This window comes from Dasypus novemcinctus, chromosome 5 (assembly GCF_030445035.2).
Source record: "Dasypus novemcinctus isolate mDasNov1 chromosome 5, mDasNov1.1.hap2, whole genome shotgun sequence".
Lineage (NCBI taxonomy): Eukaryota > Metazoa > Chordata > Mammalia > Cingulata > Dasypodidae > Dasypus > Dasypus novemcinctus.
The window spans coordinates 91,664,437-91,687,495 of NC_080677.1; positions in this window are offsets into that span (position 1 = coordinate 91,664,437).

Here is a 23,059-nt window from a genome sequence, read left to right on the forward strand (position 1 = left end):
GTATGTATAATTTATTATGTCATTTTTTTAATGGAAGAAAATATTTAACCATTTTAAATGAAAGAAGTAATGATCTTTTCCTTCCTATTGACCTGAAGATATAAAGTAAATTTTAAATGAAAGCTTTATTGCATTTAGGCTACTTTTAGAGAAGCCCTGGGCCTCTTTAATCATGTATTTATTTATATTTCTCCCTGACCAATATAAGGTTTGGGATAGTTTACCAAAAACACAATACAAAAGGATAAAAAATGGTTGAGGCAATTGGAGCAGAGAAAAAAGCTAAGATATTAATTAGTAAAGCTGTAGGCTAAGTTAGAACATAGGAATGGATTTCCTCTGGCCTTGACATTTGCTAGAAGTAGATGTCAACTGTGGCTCTGAGCTTCCTAGCAGCCAACATAAAGGGAGGAATATGATGCTCTTTAAGGTTCCCCGTGTCCATAAAATAAATGCAATGTGATTTTTTTGTGCAGCACAGCATTTCCTGATTCTGAGACTGGGAGTTTTCTTTTCATAGAGTTCCTAATATTTCTACACCAACAGGAGCAACAAACTTGTCTAGACCATTGATCACATCTTTAAAAGTTGACGTGTAGTATAATAAAAGCCATATTCACTCAAGACCCAAACCATGAGCACACAGACAACTAACTGATAAAATATAGATGAGTAGATTCGATTTTTTAAATTTGTTATACTATACTTGTCACAACGCTGTTCTTTGATAAAAATTCAAACATGTCCTCTGGTGAGCACCATTATCACTAATGGTGAGTTTCACTGATAAAGCAGAGATTATGTCCTAGATATAAACAGAGATGGGGCAGCAGACTTGGCCCAGTGGTTAGGGCGTCCGTCTGCCACATGGGAGGTCCGCAGTTCAAACCCCAGGCCTCCTTGACCCGTGTGGAGCTGGCCCATGCGCAGTGCTGATGTGCGCAAGGAGTGCCCTGCCACGCAGGGGTGTCCCCCATGTAGGGTAGCCCCACGCGCAAGGAGTTCTCCCTGTAAGGAGAGCCGCCCAGCGCGAAGGAAAGTTCAGTCTGCCCGGGAATGGTGCCGCACACACAGAGGGCTGACACAACAACAAGATGATGCAACAAAAAGAAACACAGATTCCTGTGCCACTGACAACAACAGAAGTGGACAAAGAAGATGTAGCAAATAGACACAGAGAACAGATAACCGGGGTGGGGGTGGGGGAAGGGGAGAGAAATAAATAAATAAATAAAATAAAAATAAAAATAAACTGAGATGGGCAACGTAAATCTGGCTCCATGTTGGAAAAAATGGTTTTCGGTGCTTTTGATACTCTTAATGCCTGTTTTTGCTTGTCGGTTGTGTTCCCTTCCTGCTTCTCTGCAGATCTTAAAGCAAGGACCTGCTTCTGACATCACTAATTGACAGAGTTGGGGCCACCATGAAAGATTGCAGAGGACATGTTCTGTGCACATCATGTTCACACGAGTGGCACCCCTTGGAGTTTGCGGCATGTAACATATATGGCCTCACATGGCCCCCCCTCCTGTATCTGTACCATCTCTCTCTCCCCGCCCTTCATACACACATAGCATCCATAGTCTGAGATTGGTTTTATAGATGGCATCCCAAGTCAATTTTTTATACAGTTCCTGGGCTATGCCATTCCTGAATCTGTGGATTCTACTATTTCTTTTCAGACTCGTGTTTCATGCGCCAGAGTTCGGTCTACACTCTGCTTTCCCACTGTGTCACTCTACCAGATCTTCATTTGCATCAAATAAGGCAACATCAATACTTACAATTGACTTCTACATCAAAAGTATTCCAGTCTCCAAAGTAAAACCTGGCAATCTATCCAGATATATTCTTAACACTAACACTGTTGCCTTGATTTATTTCTACACTAGAACCTAGTCATAATAAGATGCATAATTAGGAAGAATGAAAGGGAAACATAAAACAAAACAAAACAAAAACCAGACCACAGGTAATACAAAAGAAGTGAAATTCATTTTTCACCAGATTTTTAAGCTTCTTTCTTTCTCCTTCGTTTCCTCCATTCCTCCCTCCCTCCCTCCTTCCTTTCCTCCTTCCCTCTCTCCTTCCCTCCTTCCTTTCCTTCCTCCCTCCCTCCCTTCCTTTCTCTCTTCCTTCTCGCCTGTCTGCCTGACTGACTATTTTTCTCTTTCCCTTTCTTTCTCCCTTTCTTCCATCCTTTCAAGTATCCTGGAATCAAGTTCAACAAAATGTCAGAATTTTTGGTGAGTTGTTATAAAAACACAGCTGAGCATTGTCTCTGAGACTTTGTATCTAGTAACTCAGAAGGCCGTGAAACATTACAGAGACCTTCCTTCTCTTCCCTCTCACTCCTTAAAGAGCATTTCTATCTTGTTCCTCTTAGGGGTTCAGTTTATAACTTTGGCTGATGCCAGGTAAGTATTTGTCAAAGTAATGATTCCTCCTAATTGCATTGATTACAAAAGTAAAATATTGCCGGAGTCTTCCTTAGAAACTTATGTTTGAGCCCTACAAAGAGAAAAAATTATTATTTTGACTATGGTGCAAGTTTCATAGTTTATTGTAAAAGTATTGCTCAATGAGGGGGATAGGATTTTAGGAGCTTATTTCTCTGTAGTCTCTCCACTTTCTAAATTTTCCTTTTATTTTTCTAGGCATAAAGAAATCTTGGCTGATGCAAACTGATTGGCAAAACAATTTTAAGTTTTTCATTGTTTCAAATCTTATCAGTTTGTTATTTTCATTTCTATATAGTTTTTTTTTTCCTTAAACATAAAAGTCTACAATGAGTTCATGATTGCCAATACATTCATCTATCAACTTCATGCTTTTCCTAATCAGTATCTTTCTTTTATTAATACAGTAATAATACAAGTGTTTTATTAATACATTGCTATATATATTCATATGTTCTCTTTGTATCCTACATGTCTTTTTTTTAATTAATTACAACTGTAGTTAATTACTTATTTCGGCCTGTCCTCTTGCAGGATTGTAAATCCCATGTCTCCTTCACTGTGATCCCTAGTTTCTAGGAAAGAACCTGGCTAATCAAAGGTCCTCCAGAAATGTTTGATATGAGCACAAGCACGAAGGAGTGAGTACAATACAGCAACAAACTTTCCATCAGCAGTGTTCAAATACATTTGACTTTAGAAAATTTCATATCTGTTTTGCTCAGCCTTATTTCCCTTTTAAGCCTTAGCAACTTCATGGGATATTTAAGTCATGTTTTTATGAATTTATACTCCACTATTCAGGATACTTGGATAAGTTTGTTTGATATCCAAGAAATATCACAAATGAAACAAGCCAAACAAAACCATACCACATTGCCACATTTTCTTATGGAGGTCTTTCTTTCTTTCCTTTTTCTTTCTTTCTTTCCTTTTTCTTTCTTTCTTTCTTTCTTTCTTTCTTTCTTTCTTTCTTTCTTTCTTTCTTTCTTTCTTTCTTTCTTTCTTTCTTTCTTTCTTTCTTTCTTTTCTTTCTTTCTTTCTTTTTTCTATGACTAGTTTAAAACTAGAATTATTTTTGTTCTCAAGTTAGATCTATCTTAAATTTTAAAATTCCATCTAACTTCCAATTATTTTTCAAGAACCTCATCATCCAAGGTTTCCTTCATGGAAAAGCTGCTCCTTGAGTTTATAATTTGCAAAAAAGTAAAAGAACTGACATATTTTTTAATCTATTTTTATCAGAGTTTTTAATGTTTTAGTTTATCTGGACATGTATAGATACTGATTGTATTTTATTATTTTGGACAAAATCAGTACTGCTGCCTATTCATCTCTCAGACATTTAGTATATCCTACCCTCATATACTGCAGAATATTATACACTGTCCCGGGAAATGTTTTACATTTATGAACTTTCCATGAATAGATGTTCTTTTTTAATTTACTATATATTGTCCTGCCTTTACATCAAATAAGCTAACATGTCAGAGAGCACAAGTAGTCCCCTAATAGCTGTTCTCCCTCTTCTCCTTTTTAATAGCATTTCCTGAATTTCTAAGTGGGTTACAGCTAAAAGACTAAATCACCCAGCAGACTTTCTAGTTAAGTATAATTATATTTTGACCCATAGGATTAATTAAAATGGTCCCTATGATTTCTAGGAATTTTCCTTAAAATGGGGACCCATGCCTTTTTGCAGCTACCTTCCTTTTTCCTGCTTGTTGGAATGCAGACATGATGGCTGGAGCTTCAACAACCTCACTGAGAACCAGAAATGGAAACCATAAGCTGAAGATATTGGTAAAAATGAGATAGGATTCCCTGAGGACCTCATGAAGCTACTTTGCTAACTTTGGATTGCCAATATTATGTGAAAGAGAAATACATTTTTTATTTGTTTTAGCCATTGTTGTATTAGATTTCTATTCTTAAATAAAAAATAATTTTGAAAGAGGAATATGATGAAAATTGTAGCAAATTATTATCTGCTTGTGCATTTTCCACAAGAAAAGGCAAGAGATTCTGGGAAATTTTGAGGAAACTAATTACTGTTTATATCATTTTTTAAGTTATTCTCTAAATATATCATAAAGGAATGATTTTCAGTCTTCTTCTTTTCTTCAAAAGGGAGAAAAAACCTTTACGATTAGATTATCAAGACATCTTAACCTAACAGTCACAGTAAACTTTATTCTGATTTCTTTTTCATTTTATTGCATACATTTTCAATCTTAATTGTATTCCATTTGTACTCTTATTAACCTTTAGTCACCTTCTGTGTGGGAAGATCAGGAAATAAATATTTTGATGATGGCCTGATACATTGAATTAAATGAGGAGACTCCCTTTTTCTTTTACAGTGCTTTCTCTAAGACCAAAAGGCAGGTTAAAAAGAGGTGATGCCTGAAGGACAAAAAGTATCTTTTCATTATCAAATAGAATATATTTTAGGGAAAATGAATAAAATGTTCATGGATTCGTTACTAAGTATTAAATAGAAATTGAATTCATCCTAGTTGAATGCAAAAATTCTTCTCCCTTCATAAAGTTCAAAAATATTCTTATGAAACAAAAAAAAAAAAGGGCAAACAAAAAGACTATTATTCTATCCACTAGTGTCTGGCATGCTCTGGATGATTCATCACCCAAATGGGGATGTTGCTGGGAACTAGGGATTCCAGTAATATGTTCAATAACTAACTTCGATTTTACCTACATTGAAACAACTGAAATATATGAAATTAATTTACTATAAGAAATTTATTTTAAATTAATTTATAAGAAATTAATAACTGAATTAAATATATGGTGATCTTTTGTGAGTCTTCCTCTTATATATATCTGTCATGAAATGAGATAATTTGTCACATAGGTAAATGTGGGGCAACTTTCTCTCTCAGCCTGAATTTCACTCTCTTATAAAGAATTCAAATAATAGGATTAAGGCCTATCTTGATCCAGGTGGGACACACCTTAGCTGAAGTAAACTCATCCAAAGTTCTTACTTACAATGGGTTTATACTCACAGGAATGAATTAGATTTAAGGACTTGCTTTTTTCTGGGGTACCTACAGCTTAAAACCACCATACTACTTTTTAAGTTTAAACTATTAAAGGGGCTTTGTTCTCCCCAATTTGTTTACCTCCAAACTGACTCTTTAGAGTTGGATAATTAGAAGTAAGAGCTAATGAATAAAGACACAGGAATGTGATAGTAAGTCAAACCTTTTGCAGGCCTGGTCTCAGCATTAAGAGAAGCAGAGACCTACCAATAAAGTCAAACTAAAAAAGTTCCATGGGAATAAAATAAAGACATTTCCCTACATACCACCATTCAGATAACATCCATTTTTAAGTGCACTCATTTTCGAGCAAGCCATTAGAGGGTCTTCTTCATCCCTTAACTGGATCCTGCTATACAGAGGAAGAGGGAAACAAAGGGCTGCAGGAGGGATGGCTCAGGGAGAATATGAGACTGATCAATTGTCAGATGGGTTTTACTGTGCATAGAATTAAACTAAAAAACATTAGTTAGAACTGTGAAACTGTACAGGAAGATTTAGACATAGGTCCAAAAACTGCAAAGCAAACAAAAAAATGCAAAATAATTTTTTGAAGTGTACAAAACAGGAGTATAGACTTTATATTACAGGGTTGAACAAATAAATAAATACATTGTATATTTAGGTGATAGGAGCCAGACTTTGCTCTGTCAGTAAAAGAAGTTGTAAATAAACAAGGAAAAAAAACAACGAATCTTATGGTGCTGGATTAGAGTTCAAGATACCAGCAAAAACTTTATTTTAATACATAAACAGATAGAAAGATACAGAAATAATCATGCATAGGTTAAAATGCACACCTACGTTTCCTAGTTACATCCAATGAAAAAGCCAAGAAACAGTGATGCCCCAAGAGTAATGAGCACATCTAGTACCCAGATCTTGGTTTCTAAGAATCATTTTCTAATACAAGGAAACAAGGGCCCTTGAAGAAATGGTTGATTCTAGAGTTGGGACAAGGGAAAAGTAGAATGAACCTGGAGCTTCTTTCAGCGTGAGAAAGGAAGGAGGTACTAAAAAGAAAACACAAAAATACGGGATATGTCAAAAGGATACAGGAACTAATCTGAAAGCATTCCCAATGAACAAAGCTGTAAAATTTTAAACAAAATAAATAACTATGGCATTGGGTTATTACCCAAAATATAAATATCTATGAATCCACACTGCTATGAATAAATAATTGAATAAATAAATGGGAGAAAAGTTATACCTGTTATTTATAAAAATTTCCAAATAATAAATATAGAAATAATTAGAAAAATAGAAAATCACCATTAGTATACAACAGTAATAATTGCTTCACACAGGCACCAGTGAATGCTAAAGTTAGAGAAGGGAAATTTTAAAATAAATGAGATATTTACAGAGTCCCAAAGTACCTTCCCCAAAGTATGTATTTGAAACTGTGGTGCTGTTAACTTAGTCTATAAATTATTAATATTGATACACCTCCATCCAGGAGGTAGAATTTAATTCCCTTTCCTTTGAAAATGGGCTGAACTTATTGATTCATTTTTAAAAAAGAGTCTGGAAAGAGAAAAATAGTAACTTTACAGTACAGAAAAACATTAGATACCACCTTAACTAAGTGATCAAAGTTAAAATGATTAACAAAAAGACATGCTGGCATCATATCTTCCCTGTTACGAGGTGATAAGAAGGGTGCCTCACACTCTAAAAAAATCCATTACCACAGTATAATCATGAGAAAGACTTAGACAAGCACAAATCAAGGGTCATTCTAAAAAATGGTTGATCAGTAGTCTCCAGAAGTTTCAAGGTCATAGAAAAATAAGGAAAAACTGAGAAATGGTCATTGACCAGATTAAGGAGACATGAAAAGTAAATCAAATTTGATACTCTGGATTGGACCCTGGAATGGAAAAGGGATATTACTGGGGAAAATGATGAAATCCAAATAAAGTCTGGGGTTTATTTAATAGTGTTGAAGCAAAGTTATTTCTTAGTTTTGATGAATATGCTATGGTTTTGTAAGATGTCAACTTTAGAGGAAGCTGCATGAAAGATACACAGAAATTCTCTATAGCATAGAAACTTTACTATATTTGCAACTCTTCTGTGAATGTAAAATTATTTCAAAATAAAAACATTTTTGAAAGGGTGTTATAATGGCTAATTTCATGAGTCAGCTTGGCTAGGTTATGATGTCCAGTTGTTTGGTCAAAGAAGAAAGTACTGTCCTGATTGTTATTGCAATCAGGGATGGATTTATGTCATTAGTTAGTTAATGGTATCTATGACTGACTATATCTACAATCAACAAAGGAGACTGCCATCAGCAATGAGGGGAGTCTCTTTATTCAATAAATTGGAGGTCTTAAAGCCAGAACTAAGGATTTCAGAAGTCAGTAATAGAATTTCTATCTTGACTTCTGCCAGACAGTTTCTCCTGGGGAATTCAAAATCACCTTCATTGAGTTTTCAATTTGTGGCATGCCCCACGGTATTCAGACTTGCCAACGCACAGTTTTGTGATTCAATTCCTATAATAAATTTTAAAATATTTACATACATATACCTATATACATATCTCCTATTGGTTCTGTTTTCTGGAGAACCTGGATTAATAGAGATTTAAAAAGAAAGGTATTGCTAGTTGGCACTTGGTTATAATCCTTTGGTACCAGGGAGGCTTATCCTTGGGAGTCATGTCCCATGCCACGGGGAAGGTAGTGCACTTATATGCTGAGTTTGACTTAGAAAGAGGCCATATTTGAGCAAGAAGGAGGCTTTCATAGAGGCAACTCTTAGGCAATATATAATACTAGGCTCAGTTTTAACTTCTCAAGAAAAGATTCAGAAGTACAACCATTAATATCAAGGGCCTAACATAATGGTCTGTCCTCCTTTGCCAGGCACTGCCATGTACTTGGGGGATTCTTGCTGCTCTATTAGAAAATGTAGCTGAATTTTCCAGGTTTGGAATTCAGTATTCTTTTTGTTATTGTATGGGTCTCCACCCACTGAGACAATGACCCATGGCCACTTGAATATATTCATATGCCCCTCCCCAAACATCCCTCAATCACTGACATACTGCACCAGTGATTCTCCCCTACCACAATTGTGACCTTTCTGCAAACCAAAACCTCTCTAAAAACAAAGTCATAAAAAAAAAACAAATAAAAATAATAATAAAATAAAATAATAACAAATAAAATGCAAAAGTAAAAAAGGTAAAAACTTTTTAAAAGTACAACAAAATTTTTTCACTGTTTCTTTTATCACCATAAGATCTATTATCTTTTTTATTTTTTATTAACACTTTTTTATTAAAGTTAATAGATCACATAGAATTTTACATTAAAAAAAACATAAGAGATTCCCATATAACCCATCCCCACTTCCCACCCTATCATTTTTGTAAATTGTATTTTTTAAGATAAATACATCACAAAAAAAGTTTACATTATAAAAAACATAAGAGGTTCCCATATACCCCCCCATTACCCTACCCCACTCCTCCCACACCAACAACCTCCCCCATCATTGTGGCACAGTCATCACACTCGGCTAACACATTTTAGAGCACTGCTGCACAATGTGGATAATAGTTTATCCTGTAGTTCACACTCTCCCCCAGTACATTCAGTGGGTTATGGCAGGATATATAATGTCCAGCATCTGACCCTGTAATATCATTTAGGACAATGCCAAGTCCCAAAATGCCCCCTGATCACATCTCTTCTTCCTTCTCCCTGCCCTCAGCAACTACTGTGGCCACTTTCTCCATGATACTCCACTTTCTCCAATGATACAATTTCTTCTATTACTAGTCACAATAGTTTTATAGTAGAATATCAGTAAGTCCACTCTAATCCATATTTTATTCCTCCATCCTGTGGACTCTGGGATGGTGATGTCCACTCCACCTCTAGATCAAGAGAGGGCTTAGATTCCACATGGCTGATGGATGCAATTCTCCTGCTTGCAGTTGTAGGCACTCTTGGTTCCCTGGTGGGGTGGTTGACCATCTTCACCTCCCTATTAGCTGATCTGGGTAAGTCCAATGAACCAGAGAGTAGGGATTGCAACTCTTCTGAGGCGCAGGATCCAGCTGGTACATGGGCAGCCCAGGGCAGTCCCCTGAGTATACACCATCCCTAGCACCAACCACAGGTTCAGTAAAAGTGACAGAAGAGGCATGAGTAGAAAGGTCACATCTGACTGAGTCCAGCTCCATCACTCTCAGGAGCACAAATTCCAAAGTGGAGACAATTAATATGGCACAGAACTCCAAATTCATCTGCCATGACCATATACATTGTGGGTCTCTGTAGCCTTCAGGAGAACCAGTACCTAGGGTTGTAACTGCTTAAGCTGTTTCTGGGGTCCTGTTGAAGTGTGCATAAGCGTGACTCCTCTGAGGACCTCCTGACTCTTTTATGAAGACTCTTGGCCATATAAACTCATTTCTCTTTGTCATTTCCCCCTTTTATTCAAGGTCAAAAAGCCATTTTTAGAACATAATCATACATGTAGGCTGAGATATGCTGCTGGTCTGAGTTGACCCTTTTATTCAAGGTCACTCTCTAGCTGCATCACCAGTTAGTGATTGGTAGTAATCCCTTCAGCACCAGGGAGGCTCATCCATGGGAGTCATGTCCCACACTGGGGGAAGGTTTTGCATTTACATGCTGAGTTTGGCTTAGAGAATGGCTACATTTAAGATCTATTATCTTTAATAATTTCTTCCATAATTTCTTCCATAAGTTCCCCCAGTGTCTTAATTTTTCTTCTTTATCTTCAGAGAAGCTTTAGTTTACAAAAAAGTCACATGGAAAATATAGGGAATTCCCATATACTCAAATCTGACCCCTCTCCCTTATTAATAACATTTTATACCTGTATGGTATATTTATTACAATTGATGTACAAATATTGAAGCATTGCTACTAATTAAGGTCAATGATTTACACTATGGTTTACATTTTGCACCATACACTTTCATAGGTTTTGACAAAATTTGAAAAGGCCTGTATCTGTCCTTGCAAGATCATGCAGAACAATTCCAATGTCCTGTGTTTCATCCATTCTATTCTTCCCTTGGAACTTGTGGTAACAACTAAGTTTCAAAGGAAAAAGACCTTGACCAAAAAGGGGAAACATTAAATGCAAATGAATGTTTATGGCTAAGAGACTTCAAAGTGAGTCAGGAGGTCATTCTGGAGGATACCCTTATGCATGTCTCAGCAGGATCTCATTGACTGCCACAAAACAGTGCCTTAAATAGCAGGGATACTGAGGGTGCTAGATACATCTGGACACTATAAGCAGAGCAGACGAACTCAGGAATTTGGCACCCTATCAGTGGGTCATACTTTGGAATATATGCTCCCCAATGTAGTAGAGTTAGAGTCACTTATAATTTCCCTACAGAGGGCTCTTCTTTCCCTTTTACGCGAACCTATAATTAGTACTATGCTTATAAAATATATATCCCAGAGACTTAAATCTTCAGTCTGTTCATATGTCAGTTGAGCCCTGAATCTCAGCAGAGACTTAACACCTACTCTCCAGTTCAGGGACTAGCCCAGGACAACTAACAACAGGATGATGATGGGCAAAATCATCCCAAAAAACAAAGTATCTACAACTGTAAGTAAGATAGTTCTATCCATCAGCCTCATAGAATCTAAGCCCCCTTTTCAATCAGAAACAGAGTAGGTATCACCATCCCCAGATCCTCAAGATTGAGAAATGAACAAACATAAGGGGGGAATGCAACTGTGGACTAAAGTAGACTTATTATTTTCTAGCAATGAAAGAACTTGTAACATTGATAAAAAGGCAGTGATCAAGACGTTCTGAGGGAAGGTAGAGGGAAGAATAGGTGTAACATGAGCATTTTTGGGGATTTTGGAATTGTCCTGCATGACATTGCATTGACAGGTACAGGCTATTGTAAATTTTGTAAAAACCTATAGAATTGTGTGGTAAAAAGTGTAAACTATAATGTAAACTATAGATCATAGTTAGTGGCAATGCTTCAACATGTGTTCATCAATGTAACAAATGTAACATACTAATGAAAGATGTGGTTAATGGGAGAAAGTGTGGGAAAGGAGGGAGTGAAATATATGGGAATCCCTTGTATTTTTGATGTCACATTTATGTAATCTAAAGCTTCTTTAAATATAAAAAATTAACTTAAAAAATGTAATCTAGTAATCTAGTTGAGCAGTGAAGAACATTTTCACATTTCCATAGTCACACTAACAAATGCATGGATTTTTAAAAAATTGGAGGAGAACTTCATTTGGAGGAGAACTTCATTTGGAGGTTGGGAGAAGAAAGAAGTATAAAGGAATTAAAATCCTCATATACTTTATAGGAAGCAAATAGTTTTTAAACTGATGAATCAAGAAATAGCAGCCCACACATAACAGTTAGATATTTGGAGTAATATACAAACATTAGATCTAAAAATGTTGAGAGTGATTGTTCATGGGAAGTAGAACCAGGAGAAGGGAGCGAGAGACAGGCTTTTTGTTGTTATATTATAAGCCTTTTAGCACACTTTGACTTTATATAGGGTGTATATATTAGATTGATTTTAAAGAATCATGATAATTTTAAAAATAAACAAATGATAGGTCAGTAGACTCTTGAACCCTAAATCAGAGATAATTCCAAGGGCCAGGAAAAGCACCAAATGTCACCAGCAGTTACTGGGCATAGGACCCAGTGCTTTCCAACAAATGTCATCACCCAGCACTGATTACCACAAATACCCTCCACTGTGTAAATGACTTACCATACAATGCTATGGAAATCACCTAACCAGAAGTGTTTATTCCTGAAGATGTCTTAGAAATATAATAGATCATTTAGAAGCTTGACATTCTGCCTTTTATTGCATAACGGCTAAAATTCAACAGGGTTCTATGTCAACCAAAGCATATCAGATGCTTGTGAAAGAGAGGAAAAAACATAGTAAATATCCAGAGACTATTTTCCCCCCAGGAAAACCAGGTTTAAGTTTGAAGGAAATGATGTGTTATGGATTTTATGGATTTTAGGGACTTGTTTTAACTGAGAGAAAGGAGTCTACAAGAGATTTAATGTCAATATCAAGATATTTTATTTGTTCAGCTTTTTAAATTCTTTTTCATTTTCTTCCTGTCTTTATTCATCATTATCCACCCTCCATCTATCTTCTCCTTCTCTCCTTTCTATTTACAAATTTTCTGTTTTTCCATTTTACTTTCTTAGAGGAGGCCTCTTTTGAACTTATCTTTTTATCTAAATTACTAATGTAAACAATTAATAATTGAGATTCTGAGGTAATGGGGAACATGTCACTTAATAGAACCAGAAAGAGAAATCTTTAATGTAGCCACAATAATATCATTTTTCTAACAACATTTTGAAAGGCATTTAGGTGGTTATTCAACACTATGCATTGAAGATAAACCAACATGTTTAGAGTTCTTTAATGTTTAAAAATCTTGAGGTAAAATATTAGTATCATAATACTGCTTTATTATTTTATTTTCATCATTATTTTATTATTGTACAACTATTCTGAGTTAGGTTACAAGAACACTCCATATATAAAACTTATTGAGAAGTATGGAGAGATAGTACATGTTACTAGCTCCTATGTGATGCTTTAATTCCCTGGGTTTGTTTTTATGTTTTATTGATGGAATTATCTGTAAAGAAAGGTCTGGGTTCTTTGCGTGAAGAAGCATATGAATATATAAATAATACTTTAATGTGATAAAATTTTCCTGTTGGAATATGAATTTGAAAGACAATATTATTCTAAATATTAGCATAGCTCAGAACCGGATAATCACATTTTGTTAATGCTTTCAAAATTCTATGTGATTTCCTTATAAAGTTTGTAAAATTTGAGACATGAACACAAACTGTTTTATTTAAAGGTAGTCTAGTGTTTTCCTTTTTGTTTCTTGTATTTTGCTAAGCATGGTTGAAGGCATTAAAGTGAAATTTAAAGAAAATTATATTACACAAGATCAAACTGCTTAGGTTCTCACAGTTTCTCAGAGTGCCATCGATCTATTAAAGGTCATGGCTACACACTTTATCCAAATTCAAAGTTGAAGAGATCCCCTTCAGTGTTTTCTACTAGAGAAAAAATATAAACAGTTTTTAAAAATCATTGTACAACTCAAAACAAAACACACTAAACTATGGGAATTAGGTTAGTACTTACACTCTTATCAAGAGATAATTTGTGGAGATGGTCACTGAGAACGTGGCATTGGTAAAGAAAATCATGAATATGCATAGTATTTAATAAAAAAGGTCAGACAAGGATTTCAGCATTGAGAATAAGGTAGGAAAGCAGTGCAAATGAATAGTAAAAAGCCTGTTTATATAGACTATACTGGAAATGTTAGCTTGAAACAGGATAGTACATTTTACCCTCATATCTCAGAATGAAAAAGGATTGTCCAATAAATATGGGGAAGAAACCTGACATACCACTTTGCGTTGGCAAATGCCATTACAATATAGGGGAAGAAAATAATTCATTTTTTATAATTTTGAACTCTTTGAACTGAAAAAGAAGAAAGTTAGCAACTAGAATAATAGATGTAGATCAGGGTTCAAAAAGGCAGCTAGTTCGTGCCTTTGCTTTGTTGGGTGTGTATAAGCAAACCATCCAAAGCCACCTTGCCAATCTATTTTAAAAACCACTGTAAAATACCACTCTCCACCCTGTCAGTTTTAGTAAATAGTTTCAGAGTATAAAGACCTTTTTATTCGCAAAATGTTATTTCAGGCTAAGGAGGAAAAAACATACTGAAAACTGTGATCACCATACTTGATGTTACTTTGGTAAGACTGTAGAGTTTGTAAAATGGATGGTCTATTGAGGAAGGTGTTCTCAACTACTTTTATAGATTTAAATTCTGTTTAATTTTCTATGAGTTACCAATTTATCTCTCCAACTATCACTTTTCCTTTGAACTTTAGTTTTTATATCCAGCTCCTTTTATACCATCTCCATTTAAAAATTAGTACATCAGAAATTAAAAGACTGAACACCTTCTTCTCTCTCTCTCTTTTTCTTCCTCTCTCATACACACACACATACACACACTCAATCCTCCTATATAGTCTTGTCATCTTAGTAAATGGAAACTCCATACTTTGTTGATAGGGTCAAAAATCTTGTAACTTACCTTTGATTACTCCTTCCATCAACAAATCCTTTTGACTGAGTCTTCCAAACATAATAAAAATATCACCACTTCTCATCACTTCCATCACTGTCTTTTTCAAAATCATGATTGTCTTTTATATGTACAATTGTCATAGCTTCCTAACCAGTCTTACCAGTTCTACACTTGCCCCCTCTAGACTATTCTCACAAAAACTGGTGATACTTTTGAAACCTAATTCAGATCTTGTCATTTCTCTGCTCAAGATACTCTAATGGTTTCCCATCCCATCCAGATTGTCATTGTATTGGTAGCACCTTCTCCAACCCCTCTATGCTTTTTTATTATTCTCCCCAATATGTATCACTGTATGACAAATTCTAAGTTTACTTATTTATATATTGCCATATACTGTCATTAGAATCTATGTCCTATGAAGGTTAAGAATGTTTATTGGTTTTATTTGCTACTTTATTCCCAGCACCCGAAAAATTACTGAGCTCAATAAATATTATTTGAATGACTATGACAAAACAAAGGTAAAAGGGTTTGTGACTGAGATCTATTGTGTGATGAAAGAGGAATTTTACATTTTTTCATCAAATTATAAAATATTGGAAGTTCAACAGACTCCTGAATCTTTAAATGGAAGGTTTTAAATAAATATATTCAAGGTCTTTTGCACAAGGGAATATCCACTCTGCCTGACCGCCAAGAAGGGCCTTGGGTTTGGATATTCCATTAAATTCATGAGACAATATAAGTTTCACTCAGCCCTAAGTTCTCTTAGCTTTAAGAAAGGACACAGGACAGACCACTCAGCCTGCATAAGGACAGCAGAGCAAAGGTTCATGGCTTTCAAGTACAACTTCCAAACTCCCTAATCACTCTACAATAGGATGTATGAGATCACAGGATATGCTGTCTATTGGGTGTGGATCATCTCAGCTCAGGGGATTCATCAGTCCTAAGATACCATTCACTTTTCACATTGCCAGACTCATAGTTCTCTCAGAGGTATGGAACTAAATCCCATATGGTGACTTTTCAGTTACAGGTTACTTCTGAATGAAAGGTTACACGATTGAACAGTCTTGACAACCAATTATAGATGCTCCATTTGTTATCTATCAACCTCAGCAGGACATTTATTTACCTTGTATCTTGTTCACACACATATATATATTCCTGGTGTTCATGTACAAGGAGGAAGATTCCACCAAGGGTCAAATCCTTAGAAGCCTCTGAGCCTAGAGGAAAAGCAAAAGACTAGTTAATTGCCCTTTCCTTCCAGAAAGAATAATGTCTAGTTTTAAAATGTAATAGTTCTAAGAAATGTCTAATTATAAATTAATAGTAAATGTTTCTTTCATTTGTGTAGCATACTGTACTTTTCAAAGCACTTAGATAAATTCACATTTGTCCTCACTGAGGTAAGTCAGGGTATTTGTGATTTTCTTTAAGGATTATAATTCCCAAACTGAAAATGTTAGTAGTTTGTGAATGAACTTTCTATTAAATCTTCCAATAATTATGTTAAGGGGCCTGCTGTTGGTGATGATTAAAGTCAAATTACGGATATCTATCCAGACATTTTCAAATTTTTGAGGACAAGTTTCATTTAAAAGCATTGATAAGTTATTGTTATAATTACTTAATGACTCCACTTTAGAAATCAATTATTGGGATTTTGCAGTCATTACTGGGACTCAATGTCATTTTGGGTTTGATGTCTTTTCCTGTCTAGCTGTAGATAGTCTTGGACATTTCCATTGACATGCATTAGTAGTCTTGACTATGAAAAAGTATTGCTAATTCAGTATAATTATTATATTCAATTTAACATACACTTTAGTTTGATATAGCTCTCATTGTCTCATTTATTAAACAAATATTTATTGAACACTTGCTATGTGCCAAGAACTAATAAGTACTAGAATGTTTGCTACATGGATGAATAAAACATTATTATTCTCTGGTTCACAACCTAATAGAAAATAAGCCTTAAAGTTTATAGTATATTTTAAATTTACAAATTGCTAATACATCAACATAATTGCTTGCAACAAATTGCCTGGAGATTAGGTTTGAAATTTTTAAGTGTTTTCATTATTTAACATTTTTTCCTTGGTTTTTAAAGAAGCTTTAGGTTACAAAAATGTTACCTGGAAAATATAGGCAGTCCCATATACCCCATTCCCATACACACACTTTTCCCTCATTAACTTCTTTCATTGGCGTTGTACATTTATTATGATTGATGAACACATATTGAAACATTGCTACTATCCATGCCCTATAGTTTACATTATGGTTTATAATTTGCACCACACAATTTTATAGGTTTTGACAAAATGTATAATGGCTTTTATCCATCATTGCAATATTATACAAAACAATTCCAATGTCCCCAAATGACTCATGTTACAACAATTCTCTCCTCTCCTTCCCCTCAGAACCTCTCATGGCCACTGCCTTTGTATCAATGTTACGAGTTCTTCCATTACTAGAATAATAACGTCTACTTTATTTCATAGTTGCATTCCCTCCCTTATGTGTGTTCATTCCTCAATATTGAGGATTTTAGGATCATGATGCTCACTCTGCTTTTGATTGGGAGGGGGTTTAGATTCCATGAGGAAATGGGGGATGGAACTGTCTTGCTTGCAGTTGTATATACTCCTTGTTTTTTGGGATGGGTGTTGTCCAACATCATCCTTTTGTTAGCTGTCTTGGGTGAATCCAATGAACTAGAGAGTAGGTGTTGGCTGCAAGTCTTCTGAGATTCAGGGCTCAACTGACATATGAACAGCCAGAAGATATAATCCCTCGAACATATATTTAAAGGATATAGTGCTAACTATAGGTTCAAATAAAAGGGGCAAAAGAACCATATGTAGGAAAATTCTAATCCAATATTTTCAACATGGAACATATGTGTTAGGAGAATTACTGTAAAAGAAAATTCCTCTGGTCAAATATGTTTTGGATCCAAGAATGCTATATCCCAAAGTATATACCCTCTATGTCTGTGAAAAATGCTTTAGTAAAGAAATATTTGTCACATTGCTTTTTAACTCATTTGACTTTAGATGAATTTTTCTTTATATTAGCTAGCAAAATCCTAAGGAACCAATGTTTTGCAAAACAAAATGTAATCTTATCTAATTTAAAGAATGATAGGTTTATCTGACTTACAAAGTAGACTTAAGTCACATTATTTCTTTAAATATTTATTTATATGGGGGGAAATCTGGGTCTTAAGAACTAACTCTTTTTTTATAATTATTTTTTATACAGAATTTTTTTAAATCTTTATTTTTCTTTATTTATCACCCTTCCCCAAGATGGTTCACTCATCTGTCTGGTCATTGTTCGCTCACCTTCTCTAGGAGGCACCAGGAACTGAATCCAGGACCTCCCATATGAGAGGCGAGTTCCCAACCAACTGGACCATGTCCACTACCCATAGGGTGAGGCATCTGTTGGCTTGTGGCCATTGCTTATTGTAGTGGGAGTGGAGTCTAGCTCTTTGCACCAGTGGCGGGAGTATGGAGGATTTCTAGCTCTGTTGCATTGAGAGGCAGTATCTGCTAGTCTTCTTTTCGGAGGCACTAGGACCTGAACCTATGACCTCCCATGTGGGAGGCAGGCACCCAAGTGGTTGTACCACATCTGCTCCCAAAACTAGCTCTTTTTTAATTTTTGATTTTTAAAGTAGTTTTATTCACACATCATACAATCCACCTAAAGTGTACAATCAATGACTTTCAGTGTAATCACAGAGTTGTAGGTTCATTGCCACAATCAATTTTAGAAATCCCATAACTCATATACTCCCCTATGATTGACACTTAGCATTGGTGTGGGACCTTTGCTACAACTGATGAAAGAATATTAAAATATTCCTGTTAACTATAGTCTACAATTTGCATTAGGTGTATTTTTTCTCATATACTACCCCATTAACCCCTGTAATAGTGACATACATTTGTTCTAGTTCATAGAAGAACATTCTCATATTTTTACTATTAACCACATTCATTGTTTTCAACTGGATTCGCGATGTTTTACAATCTTGTTTCATCCTCTTGCTTCCCTTCTATTGACAACATACACAAACCTAAACTTCTTTTTTCAACCAAAATAACACACAATCCAGTGCCATTAATTACACTCACAGGAATGTGCTATCTCTTCTTAAGGAGGTAGCTTTTTCATCTCTTCCTTAGTTCAGGAGATGGAACTACTTCACAGTAAGACAATATAGCAAGGGGAAAAAACACTTTGGAAAAAGATTTATTCATTTGTTAATTCTGCAAATATTAATTACGCCTCCCCCCCCATGTGTCAGTTTCCATGTTAGGTCCTGGAGACCCAGTAGAGAACTCAAATGGACAAGGCTTCTGCACTTGTGAAGTTTACAGCTAATAAGGTACAGATATTAATCAGATAACCACACAGTCCCATGCACAAATTACAAATGAGTAGATTTATGAAGGAAGTTTACATTTTCTTATTCTGAGAAAAATTACTGTAATGGTCTATTGTAGTTATATGAGAGCAAAAGGCAAATTATATGATCTTTCCTGTTCTTTGAAAAATCACTTTAGTAGTATCCATCAGAAAATGTACTGTGTGGTAAGCAGGTGCAATTGTCCTGGGAGAAGAATGAAGCACGGCCTGTTATAATTTGAGTATTTTTGGGACATCTTGGCTTGTGGCTGGCAGAAAGCTATGCAGTGTTTTGGATCTGGCCTCTGTAACAATTCCTGACCACACATACCCTGGGGGAAGGCTGGCTGACGCACACTCTGGGAAGCAGTGTCCTTGAACTGTGAAAACTGGTAGCCATGAGAGTAATACTAGATCCTCAGGCCTCCTTAGGATGTGAAGATATGTCAACTAAACAACACTGGTGACTAGCATGAAATAGCTCGAACCTCCTGATACAAGGAATAAAAGATCAGCTGCCTTCAATGAGTTATAGACCAGACCTTCAGAAATAACTTGGCCAGTGTGGGAATGACTTCACAGTTTGCCACCTTGAGATTGCTGCCAGAGATAATCAGCACCATCGTTTTCTAAACAGTGTTGTCTTTAGTCCTAGAGTCTAATTTCAACCACTGATATATTCTTGAGTTCTGTGACATAAACATATTGTGTACAGAATGTCTTTCATCTCAGATCTGTGAGGAAACAGAAGTCAGAACCTGGCCATTCCTGTGCTTCTCCATAGTTAACACCCCATGGAAGTGAGTAGATGTTGGAGTTGAAAGTACTTCTACGTTAGGTTCCTGACCTATCCATCTGGCCCATCTCTTAACCACAGTTGTTTTTGGAAACAGGAAAGGTGATAATGTGGTTTTATTTCTTTGAATTTTCTTGTACATACTTTTGGTTTTATTCAGAAAAAGACATAATTTTTGTAGGTTGGAAATTATGGATTAGGACATTTAGAGCAGGAAGATAAGAGAAAGGTGAATTGTAATACTCAAAATAAAATGTATTCTAAAGTAAGACATTGTATTTAAAACCAAGATTTATTTAGGAATAAATACTTTTCTAAAACAACTTTTTGCATACTATTAGTACACTGTATGACAGGCCTGTGAGCTAGATTATAACATTACAGAGAGAAGATAGAGAGCAAAACAGAAACCTACAGCTTGCTGTTTCAAGGAATTCCAATGATAAGGAGGCAGACAGGTAAATGAAGCTGTCAGTGGGATGTGTGTCCTGATGTCTCCTCTCTAGGCAGAAGCCCAGAGCTGGGAGATGGGTTAGGCTCACTGAGGGGCATTGCAATGACAGTGAGGAGTTTGTTCCATGATCTGATTAGGGGATAGAGAAGGAGATTGCTCATAGGCTGGCTCTATACCCATCAGAGCCGCACAGCGGAAAACATCATGCCCTCTATGGATAGGCAGAGGGAAGACCTGAGTTTATCACACTGAAGTGTCTCTTGGCCCTCTGAGGCATGAATGGAATCACATATCTCTGCGTATGCTAAGAGGGAGGAGTTATAGAGTGACTGAGTGAGGCAGTGAGCCTGCTAGGGGTGCTGCCATCCTGATCATGATGTGAAGTGACAATATGACAAATGCTACAGGAAGACAGCCTAGTCCAGTAACCAAGTGGGAGATGTGGTCAAGAAACAGGGGTTCTTCATAGCCAGGGAGAGAATGGTGATTCTTGTTCAGCCGGAGTGATCATATCAGTCACCTACATTAAAGCCCCTCTGTCGAAATACTTAGTATGGTCTCTTTTTCTTACTGCTCTGACCCAAACTGCTACCAACCATTTTGTTGTTATCCTCACAAAAGATCATGTAAAATTCAATTTTAGGTCAATCCCTTCTGGTAAAAGAAAAGATTAAAACAACTTGGAATTACTCAAAAATATTTTTCATATGTATAATATAGGATGTTGTGTTATTGATCTTAGCCTTCTTATATGTATACTTTCAAAAGTCAAAAGGATTTCTGCATATTTAAATGTCCTCTTCCTTTGCTCTGCATGGAAATAAAATTCTGCCTACATGGTAAAATGCAGCAGCATAGAAAATGTTTACCATGCTGGCTCTATGTATCTTAGCATTTGTGAAAATGAAGGGCTTACTTAATTTTATGTATGTTAGCTTCATTTTACGTGGTGGGACAAAGCATGGCCCCAAAATATAATTTAGTATTAACATCTTCACTTTGATGAGAGGGAAATTTAAGAATAATTTTAAAATATGCCCACAAGCAAAATAAAAATTAAAAAGTAGAAATTTCCTAAATACTAAATAAATACAACTTCAAGGGAATAAACTCCTTCTACTTTAAGTGCCTATCCTTCCACACCTTTTCCCCAAAGCAATAGCAGCCACCAATTCAATATTCCTACCTGTACTGGAATACTGACATATTTTAAAAATATTTTAAACGTATAGTTAAACTGTAGGTATGTTTCTGTATCCCACAAATTGCAACATACACTTGATTGACTTGATGATGTTAAAAGATAAATAACAGAACCGTTCCCCCCTTCCAAGGGTGGGTTTGACATAGGGAAGGGCTACAGACTGACCAAAAACATCAAATACTTTTACAATGAATACAAGTAAAAAGGGCGCCTTATGTGAACGGTGAGCTAATGCCCTAAGGGATTCAAAGGATCTAACCTAACTAAATACAACATCCTGAGAGGTGAGAGCAGGAAAGCATGCTATTATATCTCACAGGAAACATTCTGATTCTGGTATCTCATTCTCATGACAAAGGTAGCAAGGAGAATAGAGAATAGCACAGCATGGATCCATCCTCCTGACAAAGATAGGAAGAAGAATGGAAAATAATGCAAAGTTAGCGCCTTCGTGTTCAAATATATTATAATCTTGGAGTCTTCCTCTCTTCCAGCAACGATGTAAGACATTTAATCCTAACAAAGTGTAACTGTGATCTAATAATTGCTAGAACTCAGGGCTGTAGGGAGTTTCAAGGGTTTGTTTTATAAATAGAGAGCTGTATTATCATTCTTATCAATCGTGCTTGTTTTCACTTTCCCAGAAAAGATTTTTTTGTTTTTTGTTTTTTAAAGGAAACAATTGCTATTCCACTGAATTATATAAGAGGTTGAAGAACCTGGGCTTTTCAAATTTTGCATTGTGGTAGCCTTCGACAATTAGCAAAAGAAAATAATTTATGGTGGACAAAGACAGGGGAAAAATATCTAATACAAATGCTGCATTTACACAATTTGTATAGAACAAATAGCACAGTTCTTTCTATGCTTCCCATTGTGTGTATATGGAGCAGAGATAAGCTAGAGATTGTGATAATAAAATGCATTTATAAAGGTCAGAAAGACAACTCAGTGTCACATATCATTAAAATATTTTTCCCCCAAGGGTCAAAGTGTTACAGTTTAAAAAAACCTGAAGACATTTGAGTAATTTTTAAAATAAAACTTGTAACAATCTAACCATTCCAAAACTGTGATTAGAAAAATGCACTACAAATTCAACAGGTTGGGACTATTTACTTGCAAATATAATTTTGAAATTTTCATTCTGAAATTTTTTTTTACTATAACAAGATTTTGAACTTCTGAATAGCATTTTAGGAGATTAGTTGTATGATTTTAGGGGTTCTACATGTGTTAATGTATTGAGCTCTCACAACATTTCTGTGAGTGAGGATCTGCTATTATCTCTGCTTTATAAGAGGAAACTGAGCACATAGTCACACATATATGTGGTGAGAGCTGGGATTTGAATCTCAAAGTTCTAAAGTAAGGGATGAAATTAGCACTAAAGTTACAAGTTTTGTAACTTGAGCATGCACTGTGCCATATATAGGTGGAGAAATCTAAATCTATGTATTAT